The sequence below is a fragment of the Phacochoerus africanus genome, chromosome 11 (genome assembly GCF_016906955.1).
Source record: "Phacochoerus africanus isolate WHEZ1 chromosome 11, ROS_Pafr_v1, whole genome shotgun sequence".
Lineage (NCBI taxonomy): Eukaryota > Metazoa > Chordata > Mammalia > Artiodactyla > Suidae > Phacochoerus > Phacochoerus africanus.
In genome coordinates this window covers 27,617,004-27,630,322 of record NC_062554.1, presented here as the reverse complement: position 1 = coordinate 27,630,322, position 13,319 = coordinate 27,617,004, and the positions used below count along the sequence as shown (strand labels likewise).

At 39.1% G+C, this 13,319-nt stretch overlaps 1 protein-coding gene across 6 annotated transcripts in view; it reads left to right on the top strand.

The window, feature by feature from the left end:
- Positions 1-13,319, top strand: part of MTMR2 (myotubularin related protein 2) — a 110,634-nt gene that overhangs the window by 16,363 nt on the left and 80,952 nt on the right. The window contains exon 1 of one of the 6 annotated variants that reach the window (XM_047751975.1): positions 4,999-5,017. The exons of the other annotated variants lie outside the window; for them this stretch is intronic. The gene's annotated coding sequence lies outside the window, so the exon portion shown is untranslated. Of the gene's footprint in view, positions 1-4,998; positions 5,018-13,319 lie in introns of those variants that run through there. 6 annotated transcript variants of the gene reach the window in all.

The following is a 13,319-nucleotide window of genomic DNA, read 5'->3' as shown; positions in this document are numbered from 1 at the left end:
CTGTGGCAAAGCTTGATCCTTAACCCACCATTCCAGGCTAGGGATCAAACCTGTATCCCAGTGCTGCCAAAACACCATAGATCCTGCTGCACCATAGCGGGAATTCCTGTGATATATTTTAGATTTCAGATATAAGTGATATCATATGATATTTGTCTTTCTTTTTCTGACTTACTACACTTAGTGTGAAAGTCTCCAGGTCCATCCATGTTGCTGCAAATGGTACTCTTTCGTCCTTTTTTATAGCTGAATAGTATTCCATTGTACCACATTTTCTTGTCTTTTTTTGTTTGTTTGTTTGTTTTTGGTATTTTCTAGGGCCACACCTGCAGCATATGGAGGTTCCCAGGCTAGGGGTCTAATTGGAGCTGTAGCCACCGGCCTATGCCAGAGCCACAGCAGTGCGGGATCAGAGCCGTGTCTGTGACCTACACTACAACTCACGGCAATGCCAGATCCTAAATCAACTGATCGGGGTCAGGGATTGAACCTGCAACCTCGTGGTTCCTAGTCGGATTCATTAACCACTGAGCCACAATGGAAACTCTTGTACCACATTTTCTTAATCCATTCATCGGTTGATGGACATTTGGGTTGTTTCATGTCTTGGCTATTGTGAATAGTAGTACTGCTGTGAACATAGGGGTACATGTATCTTTTTGAATGAAAATTTTGTCTGGATATACGCCCAAGAGTGGGATTGCTGAATCATGTGGTAGTTCTATATTTAGTTTTCTAAGGTACCTCCATACTGTTTTCCATGGCAGTTGTACCAATTTACATTCCTACCCACAGTGAAGGAGGGAGGGTTCCCTTTTCTCTACATTCTCTCCAGCATTTTTATTTGTTGACTTGTTAATGATGGCCATTCTGACTGGTGTGATACCTCATTGTAATTTAGATTTGCATTTCTCTAGTAATTACTGATGTTGAGTATTTTTTCATGTGCCTGCTGGCCATCTATATGTCTTCTTTGGAGAAATGTCTTTTTAGGTCTTCCCATTTTTTGATTGTGATGTTCATTTTTTTTTTTTGGTTGAGTGGTCAACTCTCTTTTAATATTTCTGCCATTATACTTCAATTTGGATGGAAGTGTTTGTTTCTAAAAGGAATTATAATTTCAGTGTAGTGTTCTTTGAGCTTTAATAAACTTAACAGCTTTCAGTTTAGTATGACATTTTTCTCAGCCTAACTGATGTATGAATAACTTTTCTTCTCTAGGCTACTTATGAATCCATGTGACCTTTAATTTCAGCTCTCATCTGAGTTTGAATCAGGGATTTTGAAGGAGTTCTAGAAGCTCTTTTAAAAAAGGAGTTGCTAAGGGTGTTTGGATTGGTGCTGGAACTCAAGGTCTGTCCTGCTCTCCAATTCTTACCAGACCCCATGGACACATTCATTTTGGCTAGAATACTTTGGTTTTTACCTATTTATTTAAATTTCCAGATAAGATCCTTGAAGAAACAATACTCTGCAGAAAAAAAAAGATGTGTATAAATCATTTTTGATACAACCTGGTTTTCATACTTTCTGTTGCATTACCAAATAATATACCTTAACTTTTAGGTAGGGAAATGTAGCTGATAGACCTGAAAATAAAATAATACAAATTAAACTTTGTCCAAGGTCACATGAGCTTCAGAACCTTGGGATTTTCCAGACTAATGCCAATGTGAGCCAGCTGTCCCAGAGCTCAAATCTCCTTTGTTTCTCTGAAGAATACGAAATGTGGCTCTTACCTCTGTCAATCAGATGCAGTGATGATCAGATCATTTATGCCATCTCTTTTGTGCTGTAGATTGGTTAAGTTAAAAACATTCAGGTTTCTGGTGTAGCATTTTAAAAAATAATTACTATAAACTATAATTAATTTGGTTGAGTTGTTTTTCTGTTTTGGAGATCCTGCAAATATTCTGACAATAAGTCTTTTGTAATCCAAGTGCTTTATACACAGTGCAGGTCTTTTATTATCTTTTTAAATAAAATTTTCAACAGAATGCCTAATAGAGCATTAACAGTGCTTATGACACTATAGTCCATTGTGTGAGTATTGACAGCAAAATTTGCATTTCTAGAAAAGCTTCTTCACAGAATATAGAATACATTCTTTAATGTTCTTGGGCAAACATGCTATGTATGTCCTCGGGACATTACTTTCAGGAGAGTACTTTTTGAAAAGAACCTTTTCTTTCTATGGAATACTGAAGAAAATTTAAACTGGCAGTAGGAATGAAGGAGTTTAAGGCAAGTGATTTAAATCTTTTTGTAATAACTATGGTCAGTAATCGAAGAAATGCAAGTTCTCTCAAGTTCTTTGGAGGCATTTGCTTACTAGGATATATGAAAAGATAGCTGCTTGTTTCCAGGCTCTTTTGAATTAAGAGTGTAAAATGTTGGTATGTTTATCTGTATCCTTAATTTTCAGAAATGCTTTTTCACTTTTGCTTATAAAGGTTTTTGTCGGATTTTGAAATACTAGATCAGGAGAATTAGGAGGAGGATAAACATATTTGTGGCACCTTTTAGTGTTTGAATTTTGTTTTTCTGTTCATTGTTGTGAAATACCACCAAGTGTTAGTGTGATAGACGATAATGTTAATTCCATTAATAGTCCAGCAAACCAGCAGAGCTAAAGAGAGTCAATGCTTTGCTAACAGCTATTACTGAAAAATACTAGTGATGGAATTGGTTTTGTGTTTGAAGTTTTGGGCTAGTTTTCTTGAATCTATCAGAAATTACACAGGATGCATGTATGGGGGGGTTGTGTGTGTATATGTGTAATGTGTGTGTGTTATATAATTTTTCCCTTGATTTTTTTGCTTTGTATTTAGTGATTCATCCATTAATTAAAACTTTTTTTAAAGCTTATTACATTCAGTTATCTTAGTCAAAAGAGGACATTTTACAGGGTATATCGGAGTGAAAAGTAATTTAAGGCCAAGGCTTTGCTTCATTTTAATTAGTGGGTTTACTTCTTAAAAGGAGAACCTTATTTTTAATTTCATCCTATTTTCCCTTCTGAAAAGGGTACACTTGTACTTCTCCAATGCTATTTGTGGAACGCTTTCTACCAGTTAAGCATTTAGTGCTAATACTTGTTGCAAGACATGTTTCCTTGAAAACTCCATCTTGTCCTTCTTTACTTTATCCCATCTTCTTGTCTTACTTTATCCCATCTTCCTGCTTTGAAAAACAGTCACAGTGCTGGTAAATGACTTAAGTTTAAGAGCAAAGACCTAAAGACATAAGTGACTTAAGCTTAAGAACTGTTATGTGCCTAGAGGTCAGAGTAAGAGCTTAACCCTTTACCACCTAAGTGGCTTTTTAAATAGTAAAAGAACTTATATATAGTAAACAAACCCTGTATCATCCACCCATAGCCACTCCTCACTTGATCTCACAGTAAAAGCCGTGTGGTTTCTTGAGGCAGGGCGCTCTTGGTCCCTGAGACCTCGAGTCCCCCGGCTCCCACCTTTACTTAAGATAAATGTCTCTGTGTCTTGTTTTATGTTAACTATTTTTCCTTAAGTTCCACAGCACCCGTTCTTCAGCCCCAATCCTGCTGAGCTGGCCCCGGCAAATACTTCCTACATATCATGTTTTTTGATCCTTATTCCAGGCTTATAAAGTGTCAATATCTTATTTTCTAAGCGAGAAATAAGATTAAGTAACTTGCCTGAGTTATTATTTGCTAAATGGTGAAACCAAGTCTTTGTGACCCCTGCAGCTCATGTTTTCAGTTACTTAGCACTTCTGCCTCTGTTTTGTGCTCGTGTTCTCTTCTCTGTTTCCGTTGTATCTCTTATGCCCCTTCATTCCCACTCTGTACTATTATGAGATGCTTAGATATCCGGCATTTTCTGCAAGTCCCTTGAAGAAAGGGAATCTGTTTTCTGGCGTTTTCCTTAGACTGTAAGTCCCTTGAAGAAAATGAATCTTTTCAGCACTAGCCCTAGTACTTGATGCAGTGGTGATGTCGTGAGTGTCTGTGGAAGAGAGAGAGAGGGTATGAAAAAGGAAATTAGGAAGTTCCTGCTCTCCAGAAGGAGGGGAAAATGATAAGAGCGGGAGGGAAGATGGCTAAGAGGCCTTTAGTAGAGATAGAGGTTCCTAGTCTGCATCCTTGCAAGGATACTTTGAGGCATGGGTGATAAATGACCCCTACTCTCTGGAGACAGATGCCTCTGCCTTTGCAGCATAACAGGGATGCTTATAAGTTCAGTAAGTATTGAGGCAAGTAGTATTTCTGTTGTAGGTACCAGATTTCATTTGTTTAGACATAATTTTGCTAGGAAGATTTTAGCCTGATTAATTCTCAGGAAAAAGTATAACATGAAGAAGTCTCCTGGAGTTCCCGTCGTGGCTCAGTGGTTACCGAATCTGAACCAGGAACCACAAGGTTTTGGGTTCGATCCCTGGCCTCGGTCAGTGGGTTAGGGATCTGGCATTGCCGTGAGCTGTGGTGTAGGTCACAGACTCGGCTTGGATCCCGAGTTGCTGTGGCGTAGGTCGGTGGCTACAGCTCCAATTAGACCTCTAGCCTAGGAACCTCCATATGCCACGGGTGCAGCCCTAGAAAAGATTAAAAAAAAAAAAAATCTCCTAATTGAAATAAAAATGGAAAAGTGGAGAGCACTTTGTCTTATTTAATGATAATATTTTGAAAAGCATATAGGGAGTAGTTTCTCCCACCTTACCAGTGAATTGTTGGCACAACTCTTTTCCCTTCAGTGCTACACTTTGAAATAGTAGAGCTTTTCAGACCAAAAGGGTAGAGCATTGCTCTTAGGAATAGTGTATCAAGGGAAAAAAACATTCCGTCATAATCACAGCAGACCAGTAAATGTGTGGGAATGACTAAGAGTCAGATGATGGGTTTTCTGTTTTGATCTTGTGGTGGAAAGAGAACTGTGTTTCTCTGGCTGAGACAGTGTCAGGACTACTAAAAAGGAGTGTGACTAGTGCTGTCCTGTACAATGCCTCTCTTACTCAAAACCTACATTCTCTTCTTTCATAGGTGTGTATATATGTTCATTTGGTTATTTTGTGGAGCCAGAAGTTAACATTTAAATAATATTGACTTGATTCTCTTTAATTAGGAATAAAGAGAATAATAGGGTAGAACGAGGAGTGTGTTAAAGGGAGGGGAATTCCAGTGAGAAAGATTTCCCTTTTACAGAGGCCATGGCCTTGCAAATTTGGATAAGCTTATTTGTGAATGTAAATTGTTTGCATGTTTGTACAGTCTTTAACTGCTCTTCCCAAGGGTTGGTAACATTAGTAGTTCTAAATTGCCATTTTATCCTAAACATCTAATTTCAGTTTTATTCTAAGAGGTATTTTATGCCTCCTTAGATAAGGAGTCTACATGTAAGTAAGTACAAAGAAAAATTAGTATTATTAACAAGTATTTTGATCAGATTTGTAGCTTTTGAGAAAATATTCTAACAACTTTATTAATTTCTAAGATGTGTGTTTTCTTTATAACTTTTTTGACATAGCACACTTGACTTATCTGGATAAAGATGTTATTGCTGTAGAGGCCAGAAAGTGTTTGGCCTACTTTTGAGTTATTATGATTGTTTTTGTTCCAGAGTACACTTACCCCTCCATTATTCTGAACCTTATTGATTACTTGCAGGTTATCCGGGACCTAGGAATTTTCTCTTTATTTATTTATGGCTTAGATATTTGAATCTTGTCAGTGTTCCCCCCTCATTAAAGGATTTATAGGAATAGAAAGGGTGTCATGATTATAATTTTTATGTCTTAATTCTAACTAAAGGTTTCGGCAGAAAAGTGCCCTCACTGATTAAAAATGAATAAAATTTCACAATATTGCTGCTGTGTGAGGACCTTTTCATGGAATGTTTATGTACTACAGCTAAGAAATAAGTTGATGGAGAAGTCTTTGAATCTCATTTTCATATGGGACAATAGTTTATTTATATGTATGTTGTGCATGTGTGTGTGTGTGTGTAGGAGAGAGTTGGGGGCATTTTGACTGTCAAGAACTGAAGGGGATATTAAAAATGGTAAAATTCAGATTAGCAGATCTTTTTAATAGTTAGAATCATAACTCTTCATTTGTAGTCCAAATATTTTATGTCCAGGGTTTTTAATGCTCTGAGTCATAGAATCTTAGATTTTGACTTTGAGATGATCTTGTATAGCTGTTCCACCCCTCAAGTCTTCTTATAACTTGAATGTCCTCATTGAATTGAGTTCATTGAATGTCACTGAATGTGCTCATTCGAAAAACCCTCACTTCCTCAGTACTTCTTACTCTATTTAGGAGATCAGTCTCATCATAAAAAGAAGAATTAGATAAAGAAAATGATTCTTTTGGTAGCCTTTCAGTTAAATGGAATATGGGTAATGGAGAATTAACACTTAGTTTGGAAACACAGTTGTGTTTCTTATTTAAGTACATGTTGGGAAAAATCTTTTTGTTGTCAGGGGAGGTGGCATTTAGTGACTAAAGCAGATACTATGGAATGGCTATAACTTAATTTGATTAGTAATGCCACAATTCTTCTTCTTCTTCTTTTTTTTTTTTTTTGTCTTTCATCTTTTTAGGGCTGCACCCGGGGCACATGGTGGTTCCCAGGCTAGGGGTTGAAACTGGAGCTGCAGCTGCCGGCCTACACCACAGCCATAGCAATGCAGAATCTGAGCTGCGTCTGAATCCACCACAGCTCCTGGCAACGCTGGTGATTCTTAACCCACTGAGTGAGACCAGGGATTGAACTGTGTCCTCATGGATACAAGTTGGGTTCATTAACCACTGAGCCATGATTGAAACTCCAGTCATGCCATAATTCTTTTAATCTTAACTATTTGAAATCACTCTGTGAAACTTATGAAACTACTGGGAATTTGAAAAAAGTATATTTGGGCATTCCCAGTGTGGTGCAAAGTCCGACTGGTGGGTTAAGAGTCCGACTGCAGCATCTTGTGTAGCTGTGGAGGTTCAGGTTTGATCCCGAGTCTGGCGTAGTGGATTAAAGGATCTGGTGTTGCTGCAGCTGTGGTTTAGTGGTGTAGGTTGCAGCTGTGGCTCCAGTTCAGTCTCTGGCCTGGGAACTTAACACATGCTGCAGGTGTGACCATTAAAAAAAATGTTTTTGGACCATGAGCCTGTGATTCTATGTCATCTTTTCATTTGTATGCCCAAATTCTGTCCAGTTTGGCTTTTGTCAAAAATAAGATGATGTTACTTTTTTGGACATCTTGTGACTTTTTCCACAATATTTTATTATTTGTAATGATAGATTTGATCATCTGGAATATTTTTATTTAATGTCTTTTCCTATAAACTTTACCCCTTTAAATTATTTTAATGTAAATCTTATTATTTTATTATTGTCATTTAAAATGTAACAGATATGTTGTAAATTCTAATCTCTGAAGAGATCTGATTTTTATTTGCCAAATTTTCTTGCTGAATAGACATTTATTGAGTTTTTGCATTTTACCAAACCAGAAAACATAATCTTGCTTGAAAACATCAGCAAAGAACCTGTAAGAAATAGCAATGAATCAAAGATGAATGTGATGAGGAGGGCTTAGATCCAGGGAGTCATCTAGGAGGAATGGTGTTAATCTAGAAAGGCTTCCTGAGAAGATGCCTTGTTTCTTAGAAAGCCCCATATATATCTTAAACATTTTAACAGTAACTTCATTTTCCACATTTTAGTACATTATCAGTTGTTGGATGCTGCCCCCCCCTTTCTTTTAAGAATAGTGATGTTTATATATAAAAGAATCTTAATGCTTAGATAGGATTTTCATATTATTTTCACTTGGTCTCTATATCTATCCAAGAAAATAAGAAGAGCAGGTATTTTTATCTCCACTTTGCAGTATGAGATTGAGACTCTGAAAGGCCAGATGGCTTTTTCCTTCTCATAGCTTAAACTTCACAGGTCCTAGTTGGAGTGAGAGAGTAGTTTATATGTCCCATACTTTATATTGTAAAGATGCTTTTCAGTATAGTTACATATAATAATCTACTATTAAACACCTAACAATAGACATCCTTTTTTGGTCATGAAATGAAATAGTACACAGCATTTGTGATGAAAGCAGAAAAGATCTCTGTATCCATCAGTGATTTAATTAATTGGAACTGGTTGCTTGAGGGGAAATGTGAAATTTCCTTTTCCTTTTTTGAAAGTTTTTTTTTTTGCTTTCTTGTCTTGTTTTAGATAAATTGTATTAAATTTTCTCTAGTGGAGACTGATTATGGATAATTTAGCTCCTTGTTTCTTTATGGATCAAACTGTTAGAATCTCATTTATTTTAATTCTCCAGTCTTGTGTTTAACCTCATTCTTTTAAACTGGAATTCTCTGATGACAGTAGGAGGTATGTTCCAGCCTCCATTTACATTGTTTTGGTGTTTTTGTCTGTCAGGTAATGTGCTTAAACTCTTTTCATGCATTGTTTTATTTAATCTTTATAAGTATGTGAACTGTTCTGACATATGGTAAGTACTTAATAAGTATTAACTAAATGGAAGAGAGCAAAAATAAGTAAATAGAACAAAAAATATATCAGATGGCAGTGTGTTTTGGGAAGAATAATGCAGGGAAGATGAATAGAAAATGAGTGAATGGGTTTGGAGTTGTTTGCAACTTTCAACAAAATGGCCAGGGAAAGTCTCATGAAGAATGTGACATTGAACAAAAAAGCTGAAGAAAATGAGGGAAGAAATAGGGGAATATTTGAGATAGGAGTTCCAGACGGAGGTAACAAAATATAAAGATCTTGAAGTGGGAGCTTGTCTGGTGTGTTTGAGGAATAGCAAGGACTCCTATGTTGTTATAGTGCAAAAAAATGAAGGAGGAGATAGTAGAAGATGAGATCAGGGAGGCATGGGTGGGGACAGATTGTGAAAGGCCTTCTGGGCCATTTAAGGACTTTGGCTTTTATTTTGAGATGGGAAGATAGTGGAAGTTTTTTTTGCAGTGGAGTGACTGTCAGATGTTTCAAAAGGGTCACTCTGGCTGCTGTGTTAAGAAAGACTGGGGTGCGGAAGCAAGGAGAATGGTTTATAAGCAATTGGAATCATCCAAAAGGGAGATGACAGTGGGGGGCAAAGAGGGAGAGAGAAGTGATTGGATCCTGGACGTGTCTTGAGGGTGCAGCCAAAAGGATTTCCTGATGTACTGAACATGTAGTCTAAGAGAAGAGTCAAAGTTGATTCTAGAGTTTTTGGCTTAAGAAAGCATAGTGGGATAGATTTACTGTTTATTAAGATGTTAGAGCTGGTTTCAGGAAGAAGAGCAGGTTGGTTTGGTGCATAAGTGGAGGTGAATAGGTTATTGGAATCTAGAATTCAAGAGAAAAGTGTGGGATAGTGCTATAAATTTGGGTTCATCAACTTAGAGATGTTAAGGTCGTGAAACTGAGTGAGATTATTAAGGAGGGGAGGTGTACATAGAGAAGATATGAGGTTCAAGGACTGAAGTTTAAGAAGTGAGAAGGAATGATTATAGGAGACCTGAGAGGAAGAGGGCCTATTGAGGAAGCCGTAAGCTGACAGTACTGGGGAAGCCAAGGATAGAAAATGTTTCAAAAGGAAGGATCAGCTATGTCAAGGGCTGCTTATAGATGAAGACTAAGTATTGGCAATTGAGTATAGCAAAGTAGAGGTTCTTGCTAGACTGACAGAGGCATTTCTGTTGGCCTGATGGAAGTGGGTTCAGAGAGAATGAGAAGTGAGGAATTGGAAGCAGTGAGTATAGATCCATTTTCTAGGCATTTTGCTTGCTATAAGGAAGCTAAGCTAAGTGAAGTGGTATCTGAGGGATTAAGAGAAGTAATGGCAGGTTTCTATACTGACTGGAATGACTGAGGAGAGGGAAAATTTTCCGATGCTGGAACCAGAGGGAGGAAATGCTGGAGAGATTTTCTTGCGAAGATGGAAGGAGATGGTTTAATGGAGGAGCTGGCTTTAGATTGAAGTATGGATGATTTACCTACAGTAGGAAAAGAAGCAGAGAGTATATGAACACATGCAGAGGTTGTCGTTGAGGAAGCCTGTGAAAGATCTTTTTTGATTACTTCTGTATTTTTCAGTGAAATGGGAATCTACTTCATCTACTAAAGTTCAAGGTGGAGAAGGTAGTAGAGGTTGAAGAAAGAAAAGGCAATATTGTTAGAGCGAGAAAGGGCTGTGGATTTGGAGCTGAAGTAAATAGAGGCAGAGAGTCCAGAGCGTTGAGGCTTCAAATACACTTATTGGCCAGCAAATGGCCAGGAGCACTGAGAGAAGGCTCAGGCTCCTCGGTGTTAGGGGGTAGTAGGTTTTATCGGGGCTTGTGGCTGAAGTAACCTGTGTCAAGGTTAGCATTAGGCTACATGGGAGGGGTAGGAGGAGAAGATGAGAAAGTTCCCAGATTGGGTCATGGAAGGACAGGAGGAAAGGGTGAGAATGTTCCAAGATAGGGTGTGGGTTGAAGATTAACAAAGTCAAAATGTAGGGCAGTGATCGTTCTAGAATGGTTGGTTCTTGGCAAGATTAGGGGGTTGGTGGTTTGAGCGGTTTAATCTGGCTCTAAGAATATGAAATAGTTGTCTGGAGAAAAGGAGGACATATGAACTAGGGAAATGAAGTGTGTTTGCTGGGCAGTATTAAGGGCCTGGTTGAGGTGAATGATCATGAATTCAAAGTGTGTCTGGGCTGTATGGTTTTGTGTTTTTCTCTACACTAATCCAGCTCTGTATGGGTACAGATCTGGAGTAGACAGAGTTGGCTTAGCTAGAATTTGGGTATTACCATGAAGCACCCAAGACAGTGATGTGTGATTACAGGCTATGGAATTTAGTATATTGGGGAAAGAGAGAAGTAAGGTCATGAAATAATGAGTGACAATGAAAGGTAGTAGGAATAGTGGAAGTCTTGGTGGAATTGAACAGTTAAAGATGTTGGCTGGGGTCCTGGAGAGAATGAGCTGGTTAAAGTAGGACATTTGAAATGTAAATGAAGGTGGTCAGTTACTTGGTAATGCCAGTGTTTTAGGGTGTGATCCCGAGCCGAGGCAGAACGGAGGACAAGATCACTGGTGGAGAGAGGAGGCAAGGCACTGAGAGGTCAGGGTGTTGGAATATTCATTTATGTGGATATTGAGGTCACTAAGATTTATGGCGATTGTACTGATATTAGAAAGAATGATGGTGAGCGGGAAGCTAATTTTTCAAGGAGTGATGGGTGAGGAAGCCTGAATTAGAGACTGGTTGTTGACTTCAACAAGGAGGGGTAGACGGTAGTGTATTTTTTTTTTTTTGGTCTTTTTGCATTTTCCAGGGCCGCTCCCGTGGCATATGGAGGTTCCCAGGCTAGGGGTTGAATTGGAGCTGCACCTGCCGGTCTACACCACAACCACAGCAATGCAGGATCCAAACCGCGTCTTCGACCTACACCACCGCTCACGGCAACGCCAGATCCTCAACCCACTAAGCAAGGCCAGGGATTGAACCCACAACCTCATGGTTCCTAGTCGGATTCCTCAACCACTGAGCCACAGCGGGAACTCCGGTAGTATGTTGTTTTTTATTTTTATTTTTTCTGGCCATGCGTATGGCATGTAGAAGTTCCTGGGCCAGGGATCAAACCTATGACCCAAGCTGCAGCAGTGACAGTGGCAGATCTCTAACTCTGGGGATTGTATATTCTGATGACATAAGATCAAATGATTGGAGTTTTTAGACATGGAGAGGAGAAATAGTCTGAAAGTGGCAGTGAAGAACTGGGCCCAATTTTTAGGCCCTGTCCTAGGAGACAGATACAAGAGAGAAAAAAAGAGGGCTTACTTTTCCATTTCAAAGGGCTGTACAAAGTGCAGCGTCTTCAGGGGAAAATCAGGGTTTCTTTGGAGTAAAAGGTAAAGAGACCATTGAAAAGAGAAAAAGAATATTTTGCCGATGCTTGACTTTGAAATTTGAAGCACAGGAGTTGGGAGGGGAATGAACGGAAGATGAGGTTAGAGGAGGGGGTTAATCTGGTGGTTTTGACTTCTTGTGGGAACTGTTGTAAAGTGGAGATTAAGGGTATAGTGAAGTTAATCCTTACAGTTTTTAAAGATGCAGTGATGGAATGTGGTGAGGGGGAGGGAAGGGTGAGGTCTGGCAAGGATCGCTCACAGTTCTGGGATCTCCTCTTCACTTGCCAGTGGTGTTGGGGAGGCTGGGGGGAGAGATGGAGGGGAGAGGTGGAAAAGTCTTACTTTTCTGATGCCCTTTTATAACTCCTTCTGATGGACACAAGGAGCTGGATAAATGATCACTTACAGGGAGTAGAGTTTATCATCTCCATAATATCACTTGGATTCAAACTGAATTGTAAACGGGAGGTTTAATGAGCAGTCCAGTCTTCTCATATTGAACATGTTCTTTGTTGTCCAATAACTTTAAAAAATTATGGGAAACTCAAAGATACTGCTTTCTCGTACTCCTATTTTTAACCCACTTCTAAATCCAGTTCAGGTTTATCTTCTCCAAGGAGCGTTCCTTGACTGGTCTCAAGTGAATTTCATTCTCATACAGTGAGTTTGTGTTAGACATATTGGTGTGTATGTATGTGCATGTGTTCATTTGTTTTATCTCCCTGGTTGGATAATAAACGCCCTGAGGGTATTTGTCCTTTTGGTTCTGTACTCCATATCAGAAGCAATGCGATTTAGTCAGAAGGGACTTGATATACCTGGCTCTGCGATCAATTTGCTATCAGATTTCAAATCATTCACTTCACTTCACTGGGCTATATTTTATCTGTAAATGAAGGGAGTGTAACTAAAATATAGGAAGTCTTTGAAAGTTATAATATTTTATAACTCACTAGTTAGAGCTATCAATAATAGATGGCTGGAGTTCCCGTCGTGGCACAGTGGTTAACGAATCCGACTAGGAACCGTGAGGTTGCGGGTTCGGTCCCTGCACTTGCTCAGTGGGTTAACGATCCGGCGTTGCCGTGAGCTATGGTGTAGGTTGCAGATGCGGCTCGGATCCCGCGTTGCTGTGGCTCTGGCATAGGCCAGTGGCTACAGCTCCGATTCGACCCCTAGCCTTGGAACCTCCATATGCCGCGGGAGCGGCCCAAGAAATAGCAAAAAAAAAAAAAAAAAGAATAGATGGCTGGTGCCTATACTTGCATTTGAAAAGAACAGTTAGAAAATATTAATTAGGGGAGTTCCTGATGTGGCTCATCAAATTCCGAACTGGACTAGTATCCATGAGGATCCAGGTTTAATTCTTGACCTCACTCAGTGGGTTAAGGATCCAGTGTTGCCGTGAGCTGTGGTGTAGGTCGCAGAT